We start from the raw sequence: 27,198 nt of genomic DNA, 5'->3' as shown, positions 1-27,198 counted from the left end.
AAAATGCTGATCATCTTTTGTTTAATTGTTCCTACTCTCAAAGTTGTTGGGAATGGCTCAGGCGGATGTTGGGCCGGTCTACACCTTTCCCAAAATCATTGGCTGAGCTGCTTTTTGGCTGGCCTACAAAAATAGTAAAGGGTGTCTATAGTAAGCTATGGAACATCTCCCCTTCTATCATTATTTGAGAAATCTGGAAAGAAAGGAATCAACGTATATTTCAGAACTTAGAACTCGAACTGGCAGAGCTCATGGTCAAAATTGAAGCTAGTATTGTAGACCACTTAAGTAAATTAAGGTTAGAAGAAGGTTCTTTTTCAAATTGGGATAGCCTTATGAAGAAACACTAGTCCAACCTGATTAACCCTCCTCTTATCTATATGAAGAAAAATATAGAGGCTAGGAAAATCTACAAATGGGAGCCACCGCCAATTAGATGGGTCAAATTAAATTTCGATGGAGTCGCGGTGGTAACCCAGGTGTAGTTGGTATTGGTTGTATTATAAGAAATGAGGTAGAATCTTGGATAGCTAAAACAATGATGTCTATCCAAACCCCCCTCAAATAACATAGCAAAACTGGAGGCTCTTCATCAAGGGATTCAATTATGCCTTAAGCTCAATTTATCCAAAGTTATCATTGAAGGCGACTCTCAAATTATCTTAAACGCTATTAGAAAAAGATCCACCCCCAACTAGGTCCTAAATTCACATTTAGAAGAAATTCTCTCCCTATTGAATAAGCTAGAAGAGTATAGGATCTATCATATATTCAGGGAAGGTAACACACTGGCAGATCAACTAGCAAATTTAGGAGCAGACAGAGTCAACTCTCTCCTCGTTAATAAAAATTCTCTAACTCTTTCCAATATTTGACTAACCTAAGTATATCATTTTGGTCTATATAGTTTAATTATTTCATCCAAGTAGGACATAGTTTTCTTCTTATTTAGTGACTTCACTAGAAAACGAAGTTCTGTCATCTTCATCCTTTAATGATAATCTCTCAGTAGATCTTTATGAGGTATTCTGAGTGTGTGAAGTATATAGTCTATAGGTCTTAGGTACTTTTCTCATCATTATTTCATAATCCACAGTTTGTAGGAAGATTGCAATGTTGTTTAATGATTTCCCTCTTAGATGATATTTTGCGCCTTAAGTACTTATCTTAGGCCAGCTTTGGAAATTTCATTTAGGTATCTCTCAAGTATGTGTCTAGAAGTTTCCCCTCGATATCTATAAGAGAAATCATCTAAGATATCCATCCCCAATCTCTCGGTTTAAAGATGGAATCCAACATTTATCTGTTCCACGCCTATGAAAGTCGAACTATGGCATTTTGTGGGTCGGTGAAACCAGAAAGGTGGAACCATATTTTATATCCGGTGGACGACATGACGCGTTTTGCTATCTGCAGAGCTCTAGGAGAGGGAGTGTTTGACTACCAATATACCTGGAGGACCAATAGTGACATTATCGGGTCCTTTATTGGATGTTTGGTAAGAGCTAAAGTAGAGGTGAATGACATTGTCAAGCTCTGTCGTGACCTATTTGTCCCGTCATGGAGAAAGGGTCTGGAAGAAGCCATGTTTAGCATCAATGAAAAGTGGAGGATTCCCCTCCCAGAAAGGTATATGAGTCTTCCTATAGGGCATTCGGACTTAATTACCGCTCCTTGTCGTCAGTCCTTGATCATCCGAGATAACCTAGCCTTCTATAGAGAATGGCCCAAAATGGAAGCCATTCTACATTTTCTCCTTCACTGACGAGGGATTATTATAGAAGAAAACAAAGAATGGCTCCTTGACTATCTTCACCGATTCAACGCCTATATCAAGCCAGGGGTGTCTTTCGACAATCTGGATGATCTAGTATTCAGTACCCCAAATGCAGCGAAATCAAGAAAGGTGAAGCATGACTACGTATTTCCTCCCAATTTTTGAGTGGAGCATCCAAATGACATGGAGGATGTGATTGAAGGAAAGGACCCGGTTAGTTAGATTCCAAATTTTTGGTTAAATTTAGCCCTATAGAAATCTTTAGCGGGTAATATGGCAGCGATTTTGTTATTACGCTTAATATAACTAAGATGTTTGTCCTTTGGTTTTTAGCAGATATGTTTAGTCTATAAATCCGTGATAAGTTCTCTACTGTAAAGGGTTTAATAATACATTATGAAATATGATATTAGGATAATTGAATGAAGTTTTGTGTATTTATTAATCTTTTCTGCTTTTAGGATCCTATCTAAATTGAGATGGATTTAATCCCTAACTTTGGATTAGACTTGTGATTCAAGTTAATATAGGGCAGTGCGAGGCCCAATGTTCTCTGTTTCAATTTAGTTAATAGCTTTCTCAGCTGTATATGCGATATTTCTAAGGTACGAATAATCTCATGAAATTCTTAGAAATTAAACATTCCAAGCTTTAATAAATGCTTAATATTAGCTTTAGATTAAGCTATAGTTTGTGACAATTCTCATGAGGATATCATGAATCAAATGGTGATTAGAATTTAGAGATTATATAGATTTGGTACTTGGTAATCATTTAGCTTTATCAGAATTGCTTATCGATGTCCATCCTTAGGAAATTCATCAAATTTTGCATTCTGGGTGTAGTATCATTGCTTGGGATTCTATGTAATTCAGAATTAAGTAGTAAATCTTCAATGTGGATCAGACTCTATTTTCCAAATTAAGACTAATTTTTTAAAAATAAACCGGCTGGATTTGCCCGACTAAACTATTTGATAGGCCCTTTCTCCTCCTTTTGGCCACTGGTTCTTACTCAATTAATGATTGGTAGGAATGTAGCCTCTTGTTATCGGCTCTTTAAATCTATTAATCCTTTAAGTAAACCTCCTCTATCAGTTATAGTTGAGTGATCTCTTAGAAAAGGCTCATCTTCGCTATAGTTGGGTAAGTCAGGTTTTTTGTTATGAGTTTAGTAATGATTTTTAGGAAGCAATCATGGCTCGGGAATCCTTTTTTATTCTTTATTTATGATGTGGAAATTTGGCTCATATTGTTGGTGATTATGAATACATTCAAATTATTACATAGTTGTCATCTAACAGAGTTGCCCACTTTTCCCTTTCTTGTAGAGTAGTTCGTTGCTTTTGTCTCTCTTCTTTCCTTCTTTAAAATATTTTTAGTTAGTGTTCATGATCAGCTCTTTATCTTGATGGGTATCTATGTGTTGTGCTCTTTTTCTCATAAACAACTAACCCTTTGTTCAAGTATCTAGCATAAAAAACGGTTGGATGCAGGAAAAAAAATTGAGAGATTATAATCTATCCCTTGTTCGCTATCATAACATCACTCGGTAGAGATTATGGATTTCTTAAGTTGTAAATTATCAGGAGTATCCCCCAGATTATATGTAATAATTAGGTATACAATTTCACTAGTGTATGCCCCTTTTAAAGTTTTAATAATATAGGACTTTTTGTCCCGGACAAGACTGGAGGTTTTCTTCTCCGTTCTTTCCTACCAGTGCCCGTTTGAACGAAGATATGTTCTGTAATTTCTTTTAAATTAATAATATAGATCAAGGCCTTGGCTATTTACCGATAATTTTATATATATATATATATATATATATATACATATATATATCTTCTATTAAAAAAACTACAAAATTATAACACCATTGTATATCTTCTATTAAATTATCTCCATTGAAACACAATAGAAGATATATATTTATACTTAATTGTTATAAGAAATTTATATTATTTTCAAAAAATAAATACTTATTAAAAAATTGAAAAACTAAATTAATTTCTTATAACAATTAAATATAAATATATATCTTCTATTAAAAAAACTATAAAATTATAACACCGTTATATATCTTCTATTAAATTATCTCCATTGAAATGCAATAGAAGATATATATTTATATTTAATTGTTATAAGAAATTAATTGATTTATTATTGAAATTGCATTTATTGATTTATTTTATTATGATTATTTAAGAATTCAAAAGATTATAATGAAGTAGTCATTAATTTTTCTTATTTTAATAAAACTAGGTATTATAATACTTATTTTCTCCTAAAAAACCTCAATTAAAAAAAGATGGCATAATAAACTAGCGAAATTAAAAATAATAACATTTAAGTTTTAAATATATTTCATTCAATACATTATTTTCAATTTGTTTTTATTGTTTTAAATGATTTATTTTGAATTTCTTATTTGCTAGATTATACAAATAATTTATGATCAGTTTATCAAAGGTATTAAACAATTTATGGATCTCTTTGAGTATGATCAAATTATGCCTTGGGATGTTCTTAAGGATAAATATACTATCCCAGATTCCCATAGAAGAACTTATAACATGATTGTGCAAGCTTCTGTTGGTCTTCCCACTGTTTTCCACACTGATTCTCTCAGGTTCCTGAAGTCCAAATGGCCTGGTGGTATCATTACTACTCTGCTCAAAGCTAAGAATATTTATAAAATCATTGATTGTAATATTGATATTATCAATCATATTAATGCTATTTGGTACTCTTCTTATGATGCTGATGCTTTGAAAAAGTATTTTGATATCTTGTGGAAGAATCCTATGGAACCCAAGATTAGATGTTTCAAATGGTTAGTTTTGTTGGACAAGCTACCTATAAAGAGAGATTTTGTTAATTTTGATATTTGTAACTTGTGTAGAGTTCCTGAAACTGGTAGACATATCCTTCTTGATTGTATTTTTGCTAAAGAAATATGGAAATTTTTTGACATTGTTTATCCTATTAATGTTAATATTATTGATATTATTTCTGGTCATATTAATGGTCTTCGTAAAGATACCAATTTATTTTGGAATATATTGTCATCTAACATTCTCTGGCAGATTTGGAAGTGTAGGAACGAGGAAAGGTATCAAGGTAAGCATAGGGATCTTACTGAGTTTTTTTGAAAACTCACTTACTTTAAAATCTTCTTGCAGGTGCAGACTACTATGATGATTGAACCGGACAATATGAGGAGGTTCCTTCGTGATGGGCATGCTTCTCTTTACTACATTGAGCTTAAGCGTGGGTACCAGTGGCGTAGTACTTTGGATGATCTGCATGTTTTTGAGCAAGCTTGCAATAGATTGAACAAAGATATTAGAGAAAAAGGGAATGCGAGAAAAGAAGAGTTATTTATGATGGTGTAGATTCAAGGGCATAAAAGTATAGTTCGGATGGAAGGTCCCTTAGGCTGGACTGCCTGGGTTGACAATCACTATGATCTTCTTAGCTAGATAGTTTTGCTTTTCCTCCTTTTGTTGCTTTGTATGTTCAACTGATACTTTCTCTTCTGGGTGAGGCTTGGCCTCCTTGTGTATATTCGTATTGATACTCTGGTGTTTTTTCTAGTTCTGAAACTCTTATTTCTAATATAAAAAAAATTAAACATATATTATTTTTCTAATATTAAAATTTATATTTATCTTATAATTTTATGACAATATATTTAATATATAATTAAAGAGTTTTAAGATTTTATATTAGAATTTTATAAATACATATAGATATATATAAAATAGTAATTTTTTTGTAAAAATATTTATTTTTTAAATTATATATTTAACAATTTCAATGGAGAATTCTTTTAATTTTTTTTTTTTAATTAATCATTTGTATTAAGTTTATTTTTGATATATTGACATAATTATTTTGATTATTTTAAAGTCACTTATTAGAAAGTAAATAATAAATAGATTGAATAATATTGTTGATAATAATGATAATAATAATAATAAATTCTGACTTATTATATAAAATTTAATATATTATATATTGTACATTTTGAATTTATATTGAATATATAATATATTTATTAGTAACTAAGTAAGATAATTAATAAATGTTACTATTAAAATAAATCTACAAAACAGTATACTACTTTATTATTTCAAACAAAATAAACTACTTCCATAAAAACAAGTTACTTTGACAAAACAAATATAAAATGATATTTTAAACTTACATTGACATCTCATACTATAGGCAAAGCTGACACAAACCACCGTACCCACCATACACAGCGTTGAAGCAAGAATCTCATAGGAGATGGCTGATGGTACGGGAGAGGCCAAACAAAAGGAAGAGCTGCCAAAGATAAACGACATGGCAAACCCAGCTAGTCGAAATAACTGGCTAGGTAGCAGTTACCAAGGCTGGGTCCCATAGGCACCCACTTCCTTAAAAATAGAGGGGGTGCCACTGCCAATTATTAGGGACATTTAAAAGGAAGTGGTTCCATGAAATTATATGCCATTCTGCTTTAAAATTTAGCTCTTACATTTGAGAAAGTGGGCGGTCCCCTGAATAAAACTTATGAAAGATTAAATAAATAGAAATTTATTTCTTTTCAAATTGTTTTGGGGGAACCGTTTTGGTGGGAAAAAGATGAGAAAATTGTTGACACATGGAAAAATTTTCTCTTAAGTTGGTTGAGCTATTTCCAGCCCACCCATTTTTCACCCGCTCAAAATAGAACATCTAAAAAGTAGGAGCTCCTATCCTTTAGAAAGAGCTCCTATCTTTTAGAAAAATATTCCAATTAAAGTTGTAGCCCCCTCAAAAAAAATTCATAGGACCTCTTGTTCCTTAAATATATAGCCGAAGCCCCCTCCATGGGACCCCTACCTAAATAGCTTAATATTTGCACTGGCTAAGTGTTGTTACCTCTATCAACTCCGTCAATTCTCTATTTACTTTTGACAGACTATTCATTCCATTTTGTCAGGTAACGACAATGGCTAAATGGCATTGTCTATCTAGCCCCATCATTTGGGATGGATGGATCACAATACTCCATGACTCCCACACCCCATGCATTCATACCCATGCATGGCTATTAGGGCACATTTTTTAAAAACAAATTAATATGTTTGATTCAAAATGTGTCATTGTATTATTTATTGAATAGAAAGACTAAGTGGATAAAGATTGGTTATAAAAAATTTAGAAATAAATAAATGTGAAGTTTAAATTCGTTTGCTAATTAATGATTAATGGTTGTGAGAGTAAACTTTTATAAGTGTTGTGTTTTAAATTTTTATAAGTGTTGTGCTTTAATGTTTTAAAATTTCTCTTTATTATTTAATGTTTCAAATTTTTTCTTTAGTCAACTTCCTATAATATATATTATAGTATAATTTAATTATTTGTAATAATTTAATTAGATATTGCCAATAGTGGCATGTTGTGATGGTTAAGTTGTTGAGTTGTTATCCTTGCCATCAAATTTCAAATCTAATGAGGATGAGGTCCCTTGTTTATTGCCTCACTGGTTCATAGCTCCAAGTCAAAGCATTTACGCCTCTTTAAAATTTAAAAAAATAAAAATAATAATTTAATTAGATAATAAGATTTTTAATCAATTTAGTTAAAAATAAAAGTCTGCATACGTTTATATTAGTAAATTTTTTTTAAAATATTTTTCACATTCACCTCTGATCTATAGCAATCACATTGGTGCCAAATCCATATAATTCATATTCCAACAGTCATTACAGTTTTGAATTCTGACCATCGATCTTAAACCAATGATCACGATTAAAACATAACAAACTTCTTTATATTTCTTTTGTAATCCCCTCCATGTACACATGTTGAATCGTCGTTCTGTCGCTAAGATTTTTTTCCATGCATCTTTTGTAAGTGACATAATGACAAGCATTGATCTTTTAAGATCTATCAGTTTTGAAAAAGATCTCTTGTTTGGTTTGTAGTGCAAGTCTACCTTCTAGCTGTGTACATCGTGGTAGACAAGTGGCACTATTTCATTGCCTAGAGAATCTAATGACTGCAAAAAGTGATGGGCCCATCAAGACACATGTTGCTCTATCGCTATGTCACCATAATTAACAATCAAGCAATTTTACATGGCAACATAATGACAGTCATAGATCTGTCTTGAGATCAATGATCCTTATTGTGTTTCTTAATTATTATGCATGATTCAAAGAAGATCCCACCTCAATTGGGTCCCATGGCCAGGTGTCATCTTGTCACTATCTTGCTATGACTATTCCTTGTGCAACTTTGGAAAGCGGTATAACAACAAGTGTAGATCTTTTTAGATCTGATGATCATGGACAAGGTCTTATTTCCAAGGTGACCTGACTATTCAACTTGATGATATGACAATTCATATGTGTTTTGGATCATCGATTCGATTTCAACTTAGGTTTCACCACCTTTGATCATGTTCTTTGACATTTCTGCATCTTTTAGTGTTCACTCTATATTGAATTCAACTAATATTACTTCTAGCTTGTTTTGATCTGCATATCATCTTTTAGGCTTAGTCTTTGATGTTCTCCACTATTGTTTTCTTTAAATATGCATGTGATCTCTTTGAAATGTATCCTTCCTTTAGATAGAGAACTTTGACCATGATGTTAGAAATTCTTAGACAATTAAAATTGCTTCCCTCTCATTTGAGAATGGATTGATACTTACCCTCCCACCTAAATCACCTAGCAAGACTTGAATGCAATTTAACTTGATTGATTCCCACCAATATAAAATTAGGGAAGAGATGAGAGATGTAGTGCCTGCCCCTAGTTTGCATTTTTCTATTGTTGCCAAACTCTTTTAGGACAATTTTATGATGATGATAATTAGTAACATTATTTTGAGATTATCAGATATTGTTTTAGATTTAGTTTATCATATGATGAGATCATTTGGTATTCTATATTTCATGCATGTATGATGATTATTACAGTGTTTGTAGTTATTAATGATGATTAGTAAGATGATTTATTATCCTATGTGTTTTCTTATGGATACTTACCCCATACTTGCATGTGTATAGTGTGTGTGTTTGTTTTCTTTCTATATGGTGTTTCTGATGTGGTTAAGGAAGGGAGTCCTAGTCACCTACTAGTCGGGATCATGATGCACCACTTCTTTCCATTGCTTGTTTAGCTTAGAATATATATTGTGCTTGTACATACATGAATTTTATGCAGGTTGTAGGTACCAAGTATCGACTTTCCTAAATTGTCAGGATGAGCGTACCCTATCACATTATCTCAACGGTAAGAGAGGGGAGATAAATTCTCAAGTCCAAATCCCAACCCTTTAATCCATTTGTCCTAATTGAAAATTACGACAAGTATCTGAGTCGGGTACCCTTTGAATACGTCAGATGACATAATTCATGATATTAACCCTTTTGATTTGATTTTGTATGTGTTTTGCTATGATGGATTTTTGTATTTTACTTTATGAGTCTTTAGTGTATTTTCTATTAATTAAGCCTAATTAAAAGATTTAATTAATGGTTTAATTAAATGAAAAATTAATATGATATTTTAATAATTATTTTTATTTAATTAATTGGGAAATTAATTAAATAAAAAGAATTAAATTTGAAGATTAAAGTTATAAGTTTAAATTTGGAACGTGGCAATAATTATTTAATTTAATAATAATATATTTAGAGTTCATTTTTAAATAAATGCTAAATAATATTATTATTTAAGTTAATAAATATTTTATCAATTAAATTTCAAAAAAATAAATTTAAAAGTGGAAAAGATATTAAAATTATTAAAAGATTATAAATCACATGATGCATGCATGTGATTAAAATATATTAAGATAAAACAAGTGGATTTAATAAAGTGAGTGCATGAGATTTAAAATTAATAAATTAATTTTAAAAAGAATCAAGTGAATATTAAATAAATAAAGTGAATATTGAATAAATTAATGTGCATTATTTTAATACTTATTCACATAGGAGTATGTGAACTCTTGTGAGTTGTCATGTTGACAACACAAGAGTTTGTACTCTAATTATGCACATGTTGTCTACACTTAGGAGTTAGCACATTATTTGAGCACATGGTGTCTACAACATTCTAGAGACCTCATAATGTCTATCTTCTTGTCATGAAAGTTACGTGCTTAGTTGTCATGCTTATCTCCTAGTTCTTTCTAGACACATTCTAGATGCATCATAGAGGCCTTTATATAGAGGCTCTCCTAGTGTGTATGGACAAGCTTACATGCATTCGAGAAGCTCATATGCTTCTACATGCTCATATGCTTCTACAAGCACTTCTAGTCACTTGGGAGTTTTGGTTGGTTTGATTCTTGGAGGAATGACGAATGTTGGAGAAGGAAGAGATTTTTTTATGGTCTTCTGAGGCATAGCAAATTAGCATCAATATTCAGGTGCACTCATGATTTTCGCATATTCCATTTGCACTCTTTCCCTTCTTGTCTTTATCATGTCTGTTATATGTGTCTGAATATACTCCATGAATGAATCTTCAATCTTGAAATTGGAATCTAGATATGTATGTTAATTTTTATTTGGTTGCGAAGAAAACATTAGGAAACCCTAGTTTTATTTATTAAGGAAATTCATCACAAACTGCCCTATCATTGTCCCTTACATAGATCCAAACTCAGACATTCCTAACCTTTTACCTTGACCAACTTTATTCAATCGCTCCAGTCAGCGTTCACGCAACTTGGCCCTCTCCAACATATTTCAAATTTGGCTCGATCCAACGGTTCATTAGGGAGATATGGCCGTCGTACTGGGACTATTTTATTCAATGACAATCATTCCTCCATTTTCCATAACCAGGAGTTCTTCGTGCTTAAACTTCACAAAAAAAAAAATCTATCAAAGCATGGAATGAATTAAAAACTAAACCAACATAGATCTAAGACATTTATACTCAAGATTTTATCCAAATGAGAAGACTTTTCAATACAAAAAGAAGACTGTGCCCTTACGGCAGCAAGCGAGGGCTTTGCGGAGAATTTAATTTGGTATTGTATGAAACTTTGTTACATTTCATTAGTTAATTCTTAACTAATCTAATTAAATTTAATTTAATTAAGATTAGTTAATAGTAGAAGAAGTGTAATTAATTATTAGTTAATTTAAATAAATGGATTTATAAATGAGGACAAATTAAAAGAAAAAAGATATTAATAAGTGGAATTAAATAATTGAATTATTAATAAGATTGATTTTACTTTAAATCAATGAGGATTATTTTAAATAAATGATTGTCCTTCAAGTGTTTAAAGAAAATTGTAAACTAATTATTTGAAAGTTGATAATTATTATTCTAATGTATTGAATAATGTGAATGATTTTATCTAAAAGTCAATGAGAACTAGTTCAATGATTTAAATAAGTAAATAATTATCTTATGATTATTTTAGAGAATTGTTTTAAAATAATGGAGGGATAATTCTATATTTGATTCAAAAAATAAATGGGTTGAGTTGTAGATTAAATGATTAATCTTATACACTTGAAATGTACTTGAAAAGGAAAACTGAAACCTAATATTTGACTTAACCATGTGATTGCAAAAACAAACTAAAATATGTGTTTGTATCTTGTTCTTTATGCTATCCATGTTTGGGGTTTGGGTGGTCCTAGAGTGTTGACCAGTTAGGATGTCTACCAGAGGCTTGGGAGTTATGCAAATGTGATGGCATGTTGATGTTATTTGATCTCGATCTTTCTAAACCCAACCATGGTCATGTGATGGTATGCTCTATGAGATGTTTGTATTTATCGTTCGTTGATGTTTTTCAGTCTTCTTGTGTAAAGCCGAGATTTATGTGTATGAGACACTTGACTTAACCATTTTTGAGTCATCGATCAGTTATCCTTGGATTACTTTCCAGTCGCCATGATGGGACTAAAGTGTTGATTTATTCGTGATGATGGCATGTTGTGACATGTTTTGACTCAACTATTTTTGGAGTCTTCGATCAATATTACTTTGAGATACTTTTTGGTTGCTTGTTGAGAACCAATGGTTATTGTGATTATCAGTGATACCTTCAGTTGCCAATAGAGAACTGTTGTGGTAATGATTATTAATGGATAATTTTCAGTTGCTCATGGAGATTTGATGTTTTTATTGTGGATTATCTTTTTGTATTTTTTCAGTCACTTGTATAGGACTGTGGTGATTTTGAGATTTATGATTCCATGAGCTTAGGGTAGGTTATCTACTTGTAGTGTTGAAAAGTGGCTTGCAATGGGGGCCGAGGCCCTAAGTGGCTACCAAGGTAACTCATTGTAAGTTGTTTTAATAAGTGAAAACATTTACACTAAATGGGGATTAAATGAACCTAATAAGATAATTGTGTGTTCTCGCCCATGCCTTGAGTACTAGTACAGACTAGGATGGGAGTAAAGAGAATGCTTGGTTGTGACCTTGCATTTAGTAGTATGCCTTATCAGTACGAGAGGATACTAGTGGCCACATTAGGATCACTAGGGGCCAAAGTCTATTGAGAGACTGCCAGGGTAACTCTAGCATGATCTGTGCAATGACACTTTTCCACTTGCATAGTAGGTTTCCTACATGTCTTTGTTGTGCCTTTGGGATTAGATGTGGGTTTGTGTTAGAACCTTTGAGTTAGTATACTTTTAGGATTCTTGGACTTAGAGAGTATTTGTGCTATGTGAATTGATATCCTATTTGGGACTTGAGACTATCTCCTCAGCACAGTGGGAGTGGTCCATTTAGGTTCCACACAGTTGGGTGGTAGTGTTTCTTTACTCTTACCATTTGAGATCAGTCTGTAGACACCATGGGTAGAGCATTCTTTGTTGGTATTTATCTTCATTTAGTTCTTGGATCTTACGATGGATGCTATTTATTGGTATGTTTCTTTATATTGATGATTAGCATGTGATAGATGATGTAGGATCATCTTATCCTTTATTCTTGCATGTTAGATCTCTTTATGCGTATGTTGTAGCATGTTAGATTTCTTTATGCATATGATGTAGCATGTTTTAGGAGTGGCATCCCTATTACTATAGTACTGATGATCTCTTCGGTAGCTTGGAATGTTATGCGCGGAGGGATGGCTAGGGCCCATGATGGTCTAATGATGCTATTGATGGTTGGGAGGAACCGTGCACTTAGTTAATTGTGTTTTATGATTTTTGGTTATCTTTTATGATGGATGTTTATATCTTCTATGATGATGTATCATGTATGGAATTTGGTTTCATTTACTTTATTGCACTTGCATCATAGATTAGAATAGCATGATGTACTTCATTTTCACACATGTATATTCTTTTAAGCTGTTCATTCCCTGTGACATGTATAGTGGATGATTGAGCATTTTGAATTTAATTGCTATGAAGAATTCAAAACTAATGTGTAATATGGACATTGGACTTTCTATTTATTCTTTCATATGGATGTGGTAGTGGTTAGACTTAGTATTAATTAAATTAAATGTGACTCAATGTCTTGGGATCCTTAAGGAATGTAACCTGTTATGTATGCTTATAGTTGATTGTATGTTATTACTTCGGCTACTATGTGTTTGATGTGAATGGTTTATCTTTCATGATTAAAAAAAAAAAAATTGTTTGGCAAACTTAGTAAAATTTTAGGTTAATTCTTTTGGATCCCTTGGCAGGGCGTTACAAGAGAAGAAGCCCTAAATGGAAAACTAGAACGAAACAAGACCCCAACCCTTGACTTGATAACAACCTTAGAAGTCTAAGAATAGGAGACTGAAATCATGGCAACAACTAGCTTTGACTAGGGAAATAGGCATGTTAGTGCCTAAGCAAGATCCTAGCAATCTCTGATTTCACAAAAAGCTTGAAAAAAATACACACAATAACAAACTACCTGCTTCTTTTATTATAGAAAACAATAAATAGAAAAGATCGATGCCTAGTCCATTGGGTTGTAGAGTCTAAACTAGCACAAGGAAATGCTATGCATTTATGTGGTGGGGAAGCATGATGGCCAACATAAGAGAAAAGAAAACACACAGAAAATAGGAAATCAAGGAAAGACATCTACACTAAACACACACCTAACCTAACATATTTATGGAGGTGAGATGAATCTCACCTTATGAAACCGACATCATAAGATACTCAAGTGAATCCACTTATTGACTGACTGAAGTAGGATCCCCTCCTCCACAATTGATTTTGATCTCTAAGTAGGATCCCTACTTGTAGCAGTAGTAATAGCATGACAACTCTGCATGTTTCTTTGATTACACACACTAGCTGGCTATACATCCATCTAGGTCCAAACAACCATGCCTAGTCATATATTTCATTATCTCCCTTTGCATTTTTCATGTCATTCTCTTGATGGTCTTCTGTTGTGGCCAAGACATACACCTCTTGTAAGAAAAAGAACTTATTCTTGCTATCATTTGAACTTTCTTTATGAGCCTAAGTGTAGGAAGATGTCACCTTCACCATGGAATCCACTAGTTGATGATCAATCACCTCATTTCTTTAAAGAACCAAATCAATTTCATTCCTTCCCTCTTTCAGTGTATGATCACTACCTACACAATTTGAATGCACAACAGGAGACTCACAAGCCAATAACCTTTCTTCAAATTTTAGTTCCATATCTGGGTCATCTCGAGAAGGTTCATCCATTTGGAGGGGTGACGCGAACCCACAAACAATCTCCTCTTCTTTACTATAAGAAAAATTTGCATCTACCAATGGAACTGATTCTTCTATAGACTGACTATTGAGCTCAAGACTGTCTTCTTCAATCATATCTTTATCAAGGATAAGAGTCTTACCAATGGGTTCGTGAAGTTCCTCCTCATGCTGACACAACCATTCTTTAGGTTGAACCTAATTGCTTCTTTCTTCAATTGGAGTCAAATTTGTAGCTATTGGTCGATCACAAGTGGAATGTTCTAGTGTAGGTAGATGATCATCAGAAGAGTCTTCTTCAGAGGACTCTGATGGAGTATTGTTACCTTGATTTGTAACATCAAGAATAGCCTCTTGTCTACCAAAGACTGCAATAATATGAGAACTAGACTAGATGGCATTACCATTGGAATGCCATAATTAGGTGTAGATGCTATCTTCAGCTTTAGCTCCTTTCCCTTGTCCTTTTATTAATCCTTCAACTAGTGGAATTGATTGCAAAGGTGATCCCATATCTTCCTTTATTTGGGGTCATCTCCTTTTTTGAGGCTCTTTGCAAGATTTAATAAAATCTTCTAGAAGACCTTGTCCTTAGTTGTATGGAGTTCTTTAGGAGTAGGCTCAGGCCTTGGCCTTTCCTTGGTGCTCACATTAGGAATATTTACCTTCTCTTAAACATCTGAAATCCATAAGGAATAGAGCCATGTGTCCTTACCAATGATTTTTTATGTTCAACTATATGTACTTGTTTCAACTTCCTTCTTTCACTTTCTTATAGGTCTTTGAGTCTTTGGGAAATGAGCACATATGTGATTCCAAAACATCTTTGACATATGATCATCTTCTATGCTGATGTTTTCTTAGGCTGCATAGGAAATGCTTTCTCTATACTGTTGAAAAAGCTGATGAAGCACCTTGTCATTTGTGGTATGAATTTCTTCAAGAGTAGGAATGAGCTTCAACCATGCTTACTTCAACCCCAGCTCCTCTCTGTGCATGTCTTTCATCTTGTAGAATTTGGAGCACACACATTTCCACAGGGATGTAGAAACATGATCATCTTCAATGCTAATATCCTTTTGGACAACATGGGAGATGCTTTCTTTATGTGGAAGTACAAGCTCTTGCAATAACTTGTTAGTAATCTCATTAAATTTTTGGAGAGTGGGTTTAGGCCTTGGACTTCTCCTAGTCTTTTAAATTTGGAATGGCCATTGAGTTACGCTAGACCTTCTTAGACCAAAGGGAACAAGTCCTTCATATAGAGTTACTAGTCTTCATCCTAGGGAAGACACTTTTAGATTTCTAAGAATGAGAAACCAAACATTGAATTTAGATTCCAATCCCCAACATAGTCGCCAAAAATTGTTGGTTAACAGTTTGTCTCTCTTTCTAACTTGGTTTTACCTTGACTTTAGATGTCCAAAATGTGAGGAAACAAAATGATGTTACCAACAAATGGGTCAGTGTATGTATTATATCACTGTCCTCTGAATTATAAGTTATAACTCCCTTATATGCAACATATGCAGTGAATTATGTTTTTAATAGATCATTGGGATAAGGGGTATGCTCTTAACATGAGAGAAGAATAGGATAAACCAGGATGCTCATAAGTACAAACACCTTGGGAAGAAATAGATTCGGGCAACATATAACACCCAATGGAATGCGAAGTTCTTCTAACATCTACTCCTACTTCTAAATGTAGATTAGTCCTACTAAAGTTAAATCTAGAGATAGAGCAGAGATGCATATAAAAGATGAAATGGAATCCACCTTGATCGATAACTCTCCACTAAAATAGAATCTAGTAAGATATCATCAGCTTCAAATACATTTGTCCTACAATCTCATAGAAATTATTCTAAAATGCAAGGTTAGCTCAGGTGAAATAGAAAATGAAAGAAACTTAGGCATGCTAGTCCTAAATGGAATTACAACAATCACATTCCCTAACTACAAACATCATACAAATCCTTCATTCCATCTAACTCTTTGATTCTCACTCAACATCTAGAAATGCAGGGGGTAGAGTTAGATAGAATTTTTTATCATTGTATCATCAGAAGAAATTACATTTATAGGCCCCCTATTAGGGTTCTTAGCAAATTACATATTCATTAGTTACATTAATAGAGCACTTGAAATGCTCAGAAATCCAACAATCAACAGTTACGGCTCAAAACATTAGGAAAATATAGTAGAAATGATTAGAATTCCTCAAAATGGTTCACATTCTCCTTTGATTTGTAGCAATCACATTGGCACCAAATCCATATAATTCATATTCCAACGGTCACTATAGTTTTGAATTCTGACCATCGATCTTAAACCAACTATCACGATTAAAACATAATAGATGTCCTTATTTTTCCTTTGTAATCTCCTCCGTGGGTCCCTCTATGTACACATGTTGAATCATTGTTATGTCACTAAGATTATTTTCCTTGCATCTTTTGTAAGTGACATAACGACAAGTGTTGATCTTTTAGGATTTGGCAATTCTGAAAAAGATATCTTTTTTGGTTTGTAGTATGGATCCACCTTCTAACTATGTACATTGTGGTAGACAAGTGGCACTATTTCATTGTTTGAAGAATCTAACAATTGTAGAAAGTGATGGGCACATTGAGACAGGTGTTGCTCTATAGTTATGTCGCCATAATTAACAATCGAGCAACTTTACATGGCAACATAATGACAGTCGTAGATTTGTCTTGAGATCAATAATCCTCGTTGTGTTTCTTAATTATTGTGCATGACTCAAAGAAGGTCCCACCTCAATTGGGTCTCGCAGACAAGAATTAGCTTGTCACTTTCTCGCTATGACTATTCCTCGTGTAACTTTGGAAAGTGACATAATAACAAGTTTAGATTTTTAAGATTTGACAATCATGGAAAAGGTCTTACTTCCAAGGCGAGTTGACTATTCAACTTGATGACATGGATGTTCATATGTGTTTTTGACCATCGATTCAATTTCAACTTAGTTTTCAACACCTTTGACCATGTTCTTTGCCATTTCTGCATCTTTTAGTATTCACTCTGCATCATATTCAATTGATATTGTTTTTGGTTTGTTCTCGCGATCTGCATATCATCTTTTAGCCTCAGTCTTTGATGTTCTCCACTATTGTTTGCTCTAAATATGCCTATGATCTCTTTTATATGTATCATCCCTTTAGATAAAAGACCTTTGACTATGAAGTTAGAAATTCTTAGAGAATTAAAAATGCTTCCCTCTCATCTGAGAATGGATTGATACTTACCCTCCCACCTAAATCACCTAGCAAGACTTGAATGCACTTTAAATTGATTGATTCCCACCAATATAAACTTATGGAAGAGATGAGAGAAGAAGCCTTAAATGGCAAACTAGAACCAAATAAGACCCTAACCCTTGACTTGATATCAACCTTAAAAGTTTAAGAATAGAGGATTAAAATCATGGAAACAAATAGAAAAAAAATGAACATGTAGAACATAAACTTTATTAATAATGTCATGAAAAATATCATATCTATCATAAGAGAAATTTTTTATTTTAAATAATTTTATTTATTTATTTTCACAATATTAATATTTTGATAATTTACATTACTTATTATTTTCCTTATAAAATATTAATATCATTAAAAATATAAAATCAATATTATTATTATTTATAAATTACAATAATAATGATACTAAATAATTAAGGTAAATAATAAGTAATGTAAATTATTAAAATACTATTATTATTATTTTTGTATCTCAAAAATTTAAAACACAACACTTATAAAAATTTACTCTCAATGCCATTTCATTTTCCATTTAATCATTAATTAGCAAACGAATTTAAACTTCACAATTATTTATTTCTAAAAATCTTATAACCAATCTTTATCCACTTAGTCTTTTTATTTATTAAACAATACAATGATGCATTTCGAATCAAACATATTATATTGTTTTTTAAAAATGTGTCCTGATAGCCATGCATGTGTATGAATGCACAGGGTATGGGAGTCATGGAGTATGGTGATCCATCCATCCTGAATGATGGGGCCAAGCAGACGATGCCCTTGGGAAACGACATCGAAGTGGACACAAGGAAGCTTGGTCATAGTTTAGTACTTTCTTTTTTGAACTTAACCTGCACCAATTAATAGGGCACATGCTAATCTCCCACAAAAAAGTACCGAAAACAAAACAAAGTCAAACTTTTTTTTTTTCCATATTTACAAAAATAGAGTGAATTTTTTCCAAATTTTTTGTTCTTTTCGACTACGAACTATGGAGATCATGAAGATCAAACTGTGAAATTCTCAAAAAAATCCGTGATATTTTAGATCTTTTGAAAATTGGTCCACTTACATTTTGTGGGAGGATAGCCCCCTCCAATTAATAGTGCCTCCAACATAGCCAGCGCCAATTAATAGTGCCTCTTTCTCAACATTTGACTGAGTTAATGTGGCTTACTTTTTATTAAAAATAAATACCTTTCTTCACCAAACGCAGAAGCTTCCTTATTTAGGTTTTTCTTTCCTGGATACTTCTTGGCCAGCGCCGCGTTGTTTCCTCCATCTTTCAACGTAATTCCTAATACCTCGGAGGTCTCTGACTTCCACCTGATTCTATCTCCTTTTTTCCTCCATTTAAACTCCTGCTTGTTCCACAGAGATCAGCTTTATAGCAAGATAGCATTGGCGATCTTCAACAGCAGCAGACATCATTACGAAAAAGGGAGACAGTATTCAGTAACGATGTTGCCAAAGGTACGCTAGAAATAGTTTTTATGCAGATTATGTATTATTTTTATATGCCTTACCTTTTACAAGCTCTTTGAACTGCAATAGAGGAGCATAAAGTAAAGGTCAACGGTCCGATACATAAATAGAGTAGAAAGTAAATCAAATTTTCTGTGTGTTCTGATTAAAGATTGATCTGCTGGAACTATGCTAAACTATCCAGTAGTGACTAATTCACTTGTTTTTGGGTTATCGTAATATACTATATTAGCTAAGGATTAATGTTCTACTGAAGGAAAGGGAGATTACATTTGGTTTATGGGTTCTGATTAAAGATTAGTCTTCTGATAAAAAGGTCTACGGTCATAGGAGTTAACTGGTCTAGTTATTGGCAAAATTTTATACTATTAGTTCAGGGTCCATTTGTTTTCTGAAATTGAGCTGGATTTTAAATTTTGGACTATAAGAATTTCTGAATTCCCTATTTGTTTTTAAGAAATGAGGAATTTATGAAGTCTAATTAAGGATCTTCCACCTAAAAACCTGGAACTGGAATTGAAAATGGACTTGGAAAATCGAATCACATTTAGAAAAAGGGTAAAGATCTCATTAGGTGCCCTTTCATTGCTGCGATTTACAGAGCCAACCTGCAGAGCCCAAGTCTGTATCGATAACGAGTGCCTCCCCTCCAGTGGGTGGGTAGCTGTTCATATGAAATACTGATGTGATTTTTTCAAAGTGAGAATGTTGCTTAGGATTCACACCAAACCATCTCTGCTTTGGCCTGTAATACTGCCCAAAATTATCGATCTGCTGTAATTATTAAAATTTTTCCTTTAAACTCGCCTAAAGATGTCTTTCCTTCCCACGCCATGTTGTACACAGTGTCATTTTCACTTCCAGCTGAACCCGTACAGCTCTGACAGCCTGTGCCCGATTAGTTCTGCAGTTTGTAATCGGTCTTCACACTGTAAATTGAAAATTTGAACCTTGTTCGACTGATACCATAATTCTCTTCCTCAATTGTGCCTGTAATTTGTAAAATCTTTCCTGAATTTGCCTAGAATAGTATACGGCTATGGGGAGTCAACAAACATGCTGCCAATCACTGACTTGCAGGCAAGTTGGCTTCCAGATTTTGCTGCTGCTGCCAGACTTGATCACAAATATTGAATTTCTCCAACAACAAAACATGATATTTCTAAGTCCATCGTGTTAAGTTTATTATATTAATTAGGTTAGTTTTTGTGTTTAGATTAAATAAATAAAGTCAATTCAATATATAGTTGTGGGAAGTTATTCCCCTAAGTGGTTGCTGTAAGGGAAAATAAAACTATATAAAGATGCCCAGACATCAATGTAAATTATTCAATATATTATTCGTAATGTTTCCGAATGTATCCTGAAAATCTGAATCAATAGTTTCTCTTTCATTTTATATTTTCAGTTTCACATTTTTGGGCCTGTTACAGTGGTATCAGAGTAGGTTAATCAATGGGGAGAAGAGTGCCTTTGATGGATTTTGGATGAGCAGATCCTATTTTTTGTGAATAAAATAGGAGGCTGGAGGAAATGGAGGTTGGAAGATTTTTATCATCTCAAGCTAACTTCTCGCTTAGAGATGATTACTGTATGAGAAGCCACTATTTGTGTCCCTATATACTTGGGGCTTGGCCAATTCCTCCCTGAAGATAAGAGGGGAATTGATAGATTTGTGTCCCTGAAGAAAAGAGGGGGCTTAGCTACATGATTGTCCTTCTATTGAATGAAGGGGGGCATGATTTCAACAATGGCGTTTTGAGACACTCGAAGGAGATGTCGACTTTCAGAGGAAAGACGTCCACACATATTAGTGGTGATTGTTTCTACGGCACTTGAGGAGGCGTTAGACACACTCAGAGGAGATGTGGACTTTTGGAGGAAAGGCATCTCATGTGCAGCACCAAAAGAGGCATCAGGCACACTCCATGGAGATGTGAAATTGTGGAGGAACTATGTCTCGTTGTGTAAAAAAGGTAGAGACAATATTTTTATGAGGCCAACTTCAGGATTTGCAATCTGAAGTTGGGATATGAGGGCAACTTGAGGATTAAGATTTGCAATCTGAAGTTGCAGACTATTTTCAAAGATTGGTGAAAAAGTTCAACTTCAAGGTTAAGATTTGCAATCTGAACTTGCAGACTATTTTCAAAGATTGGTGAAGGAGCTTCATCAAAGTTTATCATCTTGGTGAAGGCTTTTCAATTTTATTGGATTAATGTAATAAGGGGGGGAATGTTGAACTTATTACATTAATTAGGTTAAGAATGTTGGACTTATTACATTAATTAGGTTAGGAAGAATGATTGTTGAATTAATGTAATAAGGGAGGAATGTTAGGTTTATTACATTAATTAGGTTAGTTTTTGTGTTTAGATTAGATAAATAAAGTCAGTTCAATATATAGTTGTGGAAAGTTATTCCCGTAAGTGGTTGCTATAAAGGGAAATAAAACTATATAAAGATGCCCAGACATCAATGTAAATTATTCAATATATTATTCGTAATGTTTTCGAATGTATCCTTAAAATCTGAATCAATAGTTTCTCTTTCATTTCATATTTTCAGTTTCACATTTTTGGGCCTGTTACACATCGATCTGTAGAAAACCTAGATGAAGTCTCTCTACCATTAGCGTCAATAAATTTTCAGACTCTCTACCATTAGCGTCAATAATTTTTCAGATTCCAGCATGCTGAATGTGACTTTTTTTCTTTCATTTATTCTTCTCCCCTGCAGATTGCCGCTCAAAGACTGTCGTTCGAACTTGAGCTTCATTGAATGACAACTTCTGGTAATACCATAATGAAAAAAGATTGTCAAATTAAGGATCTCATGTCTTCACTAATTGTCGGGCTTCATGTCACGAGTCTTTGAATTTTGTTCTAGTATTCCAATTTCAGATTTATGAAATTTAAAATGCATCCCCTGGGTCAAAAGATTACAACCATCTTTTAAAAATAATTTTATAAATTTAAAACTTTTTTAATTGACAAATTTTAGTGTTTGTACCTTTGTAAATTCTATCATTTGATAATTAGGATATATTTTTCACAGCAAGTTAAATTGTGATTTTGCTATCAGGATTTAACTTAGTTTTTGAGTCAAATTAATTGATCCATGTTTCATGAGTAGTGATTCACGTGAATCCATCTTTCATGAAAATAAATGAAACACTTAGCAGTCATTGGATCTAGGTAATGCTTCCAGAAGTGAAGCACCAGGACAGCGGGGTTAATCATAGAGGAAATTCCGTACTTTGAAAGTGGGTTTAACCATAGAGGAAACTTCATAGTTAAGCACTCTCAACTGGAGTAGTACTGGAATGGGTGACCTCTCGAGAAGTCCATTTGCTAGCAGAGTAGGTTTAACCATGGAGGAAACTCCATAGTTAAGTGCGCTCTTCAATTGGAGTAGTAATGGGATGGGTGACCTCCCGAGAAGTCCTGGTGCTTCACCTTTGTGAGCATCACCTATATCCAATTAGTGATAAGTGTTCCATTTATTCTCATGAAAAATGGATTCATGTGAATCACTACTCATAAAACACAGGTCAATGAGTTTGACTCAAAAACTACACAGTTATAACAATATCACAATCCTATCATTCTATAATTCCACAACACAAATAGACCCCTATCATTTCCTTGGCTCCAAACAAACTCTTCATCTCCTAACTGGTTTGCATTAACGACCTATCTTCTTCTCCATTCCAGCAGGGCTTCTTAGGCAGCTTTTCAAAGTACTGTACAACGCAATGTCAGGTATAGCTCCTTATAAAATAAAGCTAATTTTAGAGCCGAGTCTCTTTTTCGTCGCCCTGATCTTTAATTGTGTTTTCGTTCTTTTCCCTAAATTTGACGCCGTCCCCAACTCCCCTGCACCCTCCCCAGCTCCCCAAAATGGGTCACACTGAACGCTAACCTCCTGCTAATGGAGTGTCAGTACTACAGATCAAAGGTAATCCATCCCACAGGTCGCTTGATTGCTTTCATAGCGTCAACCTTAATGTTTGTTAAGCTGGGACAACAGTATCACATAAGACATCTCTTAACTCTTTTGTTAATACCTCAAGTTGTATGTATCCTTGTTGAAGTAGGTAGGATGAATCCACATGATATTTACCAGATCTTGATCCATTTATAGTTCAATCTATTGAGTTAACTGGTGTGTTGTGTTTGGATGCATTATGCAATGTGCATGCCAAGGCCTCAGCCGATCCATCTTGTTGACTATTCATCTGAAGTACAAATGCTTCATGGAATATTCTCAACTTTCAGAAAAATATTTCTGAGCCTTCTTTTGAGTTTGGGAAAAAGATATTGGAGGGAGGGATCTGTTTAAGGACATTTTAATCTTTTAACTTCATTAACCAACCAAAGATGGATTGACAAAAAATATGTTTGTAAGTCCACAAATTTCATATAAACATTAGTTATCTGATTTTGGAATGTCCTGTAATTGCTTGCAGAGTGCACAATCATAGAAACGAAAGTCTCTGGTTGCTACCCTTTTATACATGCAGGCTCGTGATCTTGCTTCAATTCATTATTTGAGGAAATGTTAGTAAAATACACCCCATGGATCAGTTAAAGACCATTCTCTTCGGGGAAGTAAGCAGGGGAGAAAATTCTCAAGCTTCGCGTTCAAGTGAGGAGACTATAAGTTTACCATAGAACGATTAGCTGGTGAGATACATTTATTTGAAATGTTTCTTTCCTTCTCTCTCCCATGAATCCGATTTTAAAACTCAATTTATATTATTTCAATATACACTTACAGTGACTACGGACAGAGAGTTTTGGTTCAAGATGTATTTCTCAGTCACAGCGGTAAGCAGAAAAACAGCTACACACAGACCTCACAAACTAAGGTGTGTCCTGCTTCTTTGATCAAGATCGCGACAGCTTGCCAGTCGGGGAAGATTTCCATTTTCATATATTTGAAGCCGTTAAGACATGCAAAGTAGCAGTTTTACTTCTCTCCATGGATTACCTGGAATCAAAGTGGCCAATGCTGGAACTTTCTGCTTTCGTGAGAGCAAAAGATTTAATCCGTACAAATCCCAATCTCAAAATATTACCCCTGTTCTTCCAGATTTCACCGGATGCTCTCAAAAATATTACCGCTAACAACAAAAGGTGGAAACAGTTGGAGAAATCCGGTGAAAAGAGAGCAGAATGGCACCAAGCTTTGAATGCAATACGACGAATTAACGGGTTGAAGTTCAGTGAAGGTGATTGTGAAGTTCTGTTCAGAGATCAAATTGTGAGAGAAATCTGGCAGATACTTCCAACACCCTCGCCAAAGTACCATGTCCCTGCCATGCAAGGAGAAGCACGCATGTGTCAGGTGAAAAACATCTCAATACCTTATTTTGCCTAAATCATGCATATATTCGTAGTCTAATGTATATTTATGATATCTATGCAGGAGGTTGCAGATTTTTTCAAAGCTGTTCTATTCGTGAGAAAGGGAATCGGCATTGCAGGATTGTATGGAATAGCGGGCCGGGGGAAAACTACACTTGGCAAGGCTTTCTGCAACTTCAAATTGGGAGAATTTGAAGGTAAAGTATGCCATCTGGAATTTTCTAGAGGCGATTCATTCGAAAGAATTAAACATGCCCTGCACTATCTCACTCATTGCCCTCAGTCTCATCTCCAAACATTGCAATGCCAAGATCAGGTGAACAATTTCACATACTTCAATATGCTGGCTGGATGTTCTAACCTTCTCATCCAGATTTCATTTTACAACACCAGTCTTGTATAAATGACTGTAAACAAGGTATGTATGTATTTATCTTACAGGTACAAGTAGAGTTGTATAGAAGAGTGAAGGGAAAAAGGGTATTGTTGGTTCTCGACAATATTACAGAAGAAAGTATAGACGAAGTGACGTACTATCTCAGGGCGGATTTGGGAGAAAACAGCTGCATCCTTTTGAGCGCTCGGAGTATAGATGTTCTACAGAAGCACTTCAAAATAGATAAGCAATCATGCATGCGCGTACCAAAGCTCAAAGAGGAAGAGGCCATAGCCGTCTTGTTGGAAAGGGCTTGTATAGAATTGTCCACGTTGGCGGCAGAGGACAGAGCTTTTGCTGTCAACTGTCAAGTGCGCACACACATGTTCCTTCAAAGACGTCAGTCCTAGAGAAAGAACATTTAATCCCTTGGCATTAAAAGCCTTTGTTGGCCACCTATCTAGTAAATATGGTTCAGATTTGTCAGCATGGGTTGATAAGATAGAAGGCTGGGTAGACCGCTGTGGTTATGGTTTGGATGACTTGTTGGTTTTGCTGGGCAAAGCTTTTGACAACATGCGTCCCGAATATCGCACCATATTCATGCTTCTCGCTCTTTATATGCCGCCTAATATCCCTCCCCACAATGTTACTCAATGGCTGGCAATGACTCTCAACAAAAAGATCAAATTTATTGAGAAAGCGGTGAGTTGAATATTTTCTTTCAATTCATTTAAGTTTGCGATTTGGTTGTTTCATCTAATTAAAAGGCTGCTGAATGCTAAATTAGAATTTCATACGTGGTTTCAGGTTGAGGACCTATGTAAGAAGTCATTTGTTGAAGAACGTGGACCTGAAATTCGCATACACGACCTATACATTGAGTTCGCGCAAAGCAAAGCAATAGAAATGGGTGGATGGCTGTGGTGGGAGGGCACACAATATAGTACATGCGGGTTAATTTCACAGGACAATGCAGGATTCGAATTGGCTAAGTTGGAGCGATGCGCGTACCGAAAGATCGCCCCCAAGTACCTTGGAAAGCTATTAGTGCTTCAGCTCATTGAAGTGCAGAATATGAGCAAGCTTGACTTGAGTCCGATGGACAGCCTCAGAAGCGTCACATTAAGCTATTGCAAAGACCTGGAAGCGCTTGACGGGATAGAAAACTTGCTGAACCTGGCGTGGCTTCAGATAAGAGAGGTACATCCAATGTTTAAACTTCCCGAGTTAAGCAGCCTCCAAGAGTTGCAACATATTGAGGTCGAAATTGCAGTCTCCCGTGGGCTCAATCAGCGGGGAGATCTTACCAATTGTATATATCTAAGAGAGATTAATGTTCGCTGTCCTTCTCTGTCAGAGTTCCCCAAGGTAAATGGTCTGCAGTATTTGAAGAAAGTGCAATTCAATTTGTGTGATAAAGTGAGGGCCCCCCTCGACTGTAGAGGATGCGTGGAGCTTCAAAGTATTGTCCTTGACAGCTGCCCTCAGATGGCCGCCTCACCCATCCTCACTGGGTGTAACAAACTCTCCAACATTCTGTTGAGGGAGTCTGACGTGGTGCCGTCCTGTCCAGATATAGATGTGCCAAGTTCTTTAAAGACCCTAGAGCTGCTCACTTTACCAAAAGCTTCGTCGTCGCCCAAAAATTTAGAGTTTTGTGATGAATTGGAAATTTTAAAACTGCGTAATATGGGAGAACTCACGGAGTTACCGAGTTTTAGACGTTTGTCAAAATTGACCGTGCTCGTACTTTACGAGTGCGGTATGACGAAGCTTCCTGATCTTGCATGTTGTGCTATGTTGAAGGAAGTTTTCTTTTCCAATCTAAAACATCTAGTGAGGTTTCCCAATTTCTCAGTTCTGAGGGAGCTGGAAAGATTAAGATTAGAGGAATACTTCTGTCGTATATAAGACAATACTTCTGTTAAAGCAAATGTAGTTTCTAAGGTTTGATTTTAAAAATGAATTAGGATATACTAATTTTGATTTTATGATTGGTTAGTTGGTAATTTATCGAGGTTTATTTGTATTTTCTTTAGTAAAAAATTCAAAAATTAAAAGGCGGTGTTCTTTTGGTTCATTGTTGGAAGAAATTCAAGAATCTTCTGTGATGTATTTTAGTTTTTAAATAGACTATATGTGAGAAAGTTCCTCTAAAATTAGTCAGCCTTTCTTCGATTTTATGATTTTCCAAAATAGATTTTCCGATAGAATTTT

At 34.3% G+C, this 27,198-nt stretch overlaps 1 pseudogene across 1 annotated transcript; it reads left to right on the top strand.

The window, feature by feature from the left end:
- Positions 1-1,285: 1,285 nt before the first annotated feature.
- LOC149544658 (disease resistance protein Roq1-like) lies at positions 1,286-26,963 on the top strand (annotated as a pseudogene). Its single transcript, XR_016355120.1, has 7 exons — positions 1,286-1,629; positions 4,866-4,899; positions 4,962-5,155; positions 24,013-24,582; positions 24,664-24,918; positions 25,044-25,683; positions 25,789-26,963. The product of XR_016355120.1 is annotated as a disease resistance protein Roq1-like (transcript).
- The last annotated feature ends 235 nt before the right edge of the window (positions 26,964-27,198 follow it).

The sequence above is a fragment of the Cupressus sempervirens genome, chromosome 8, assembly GCF_028749045.1.
Source record: "Cupressus sempervirens isolate cs-2001-9-10 chromosome 8, ASM2874904v1, whole genome shotgun sequence".
NCBI classification, from domain to species: domain Eukaryota; kingdom Viridiplantae; phylum Streptophyta; class Pinopsida; order Cupressales; family Cupressaceae; genus Cupressus; species Cupressus sempervirens.
The sequence above is the reverse complement of the archived record's forward strand: the minus strand, read 5'-3'. Positions and strand labels throughout refer to the sequence as shown.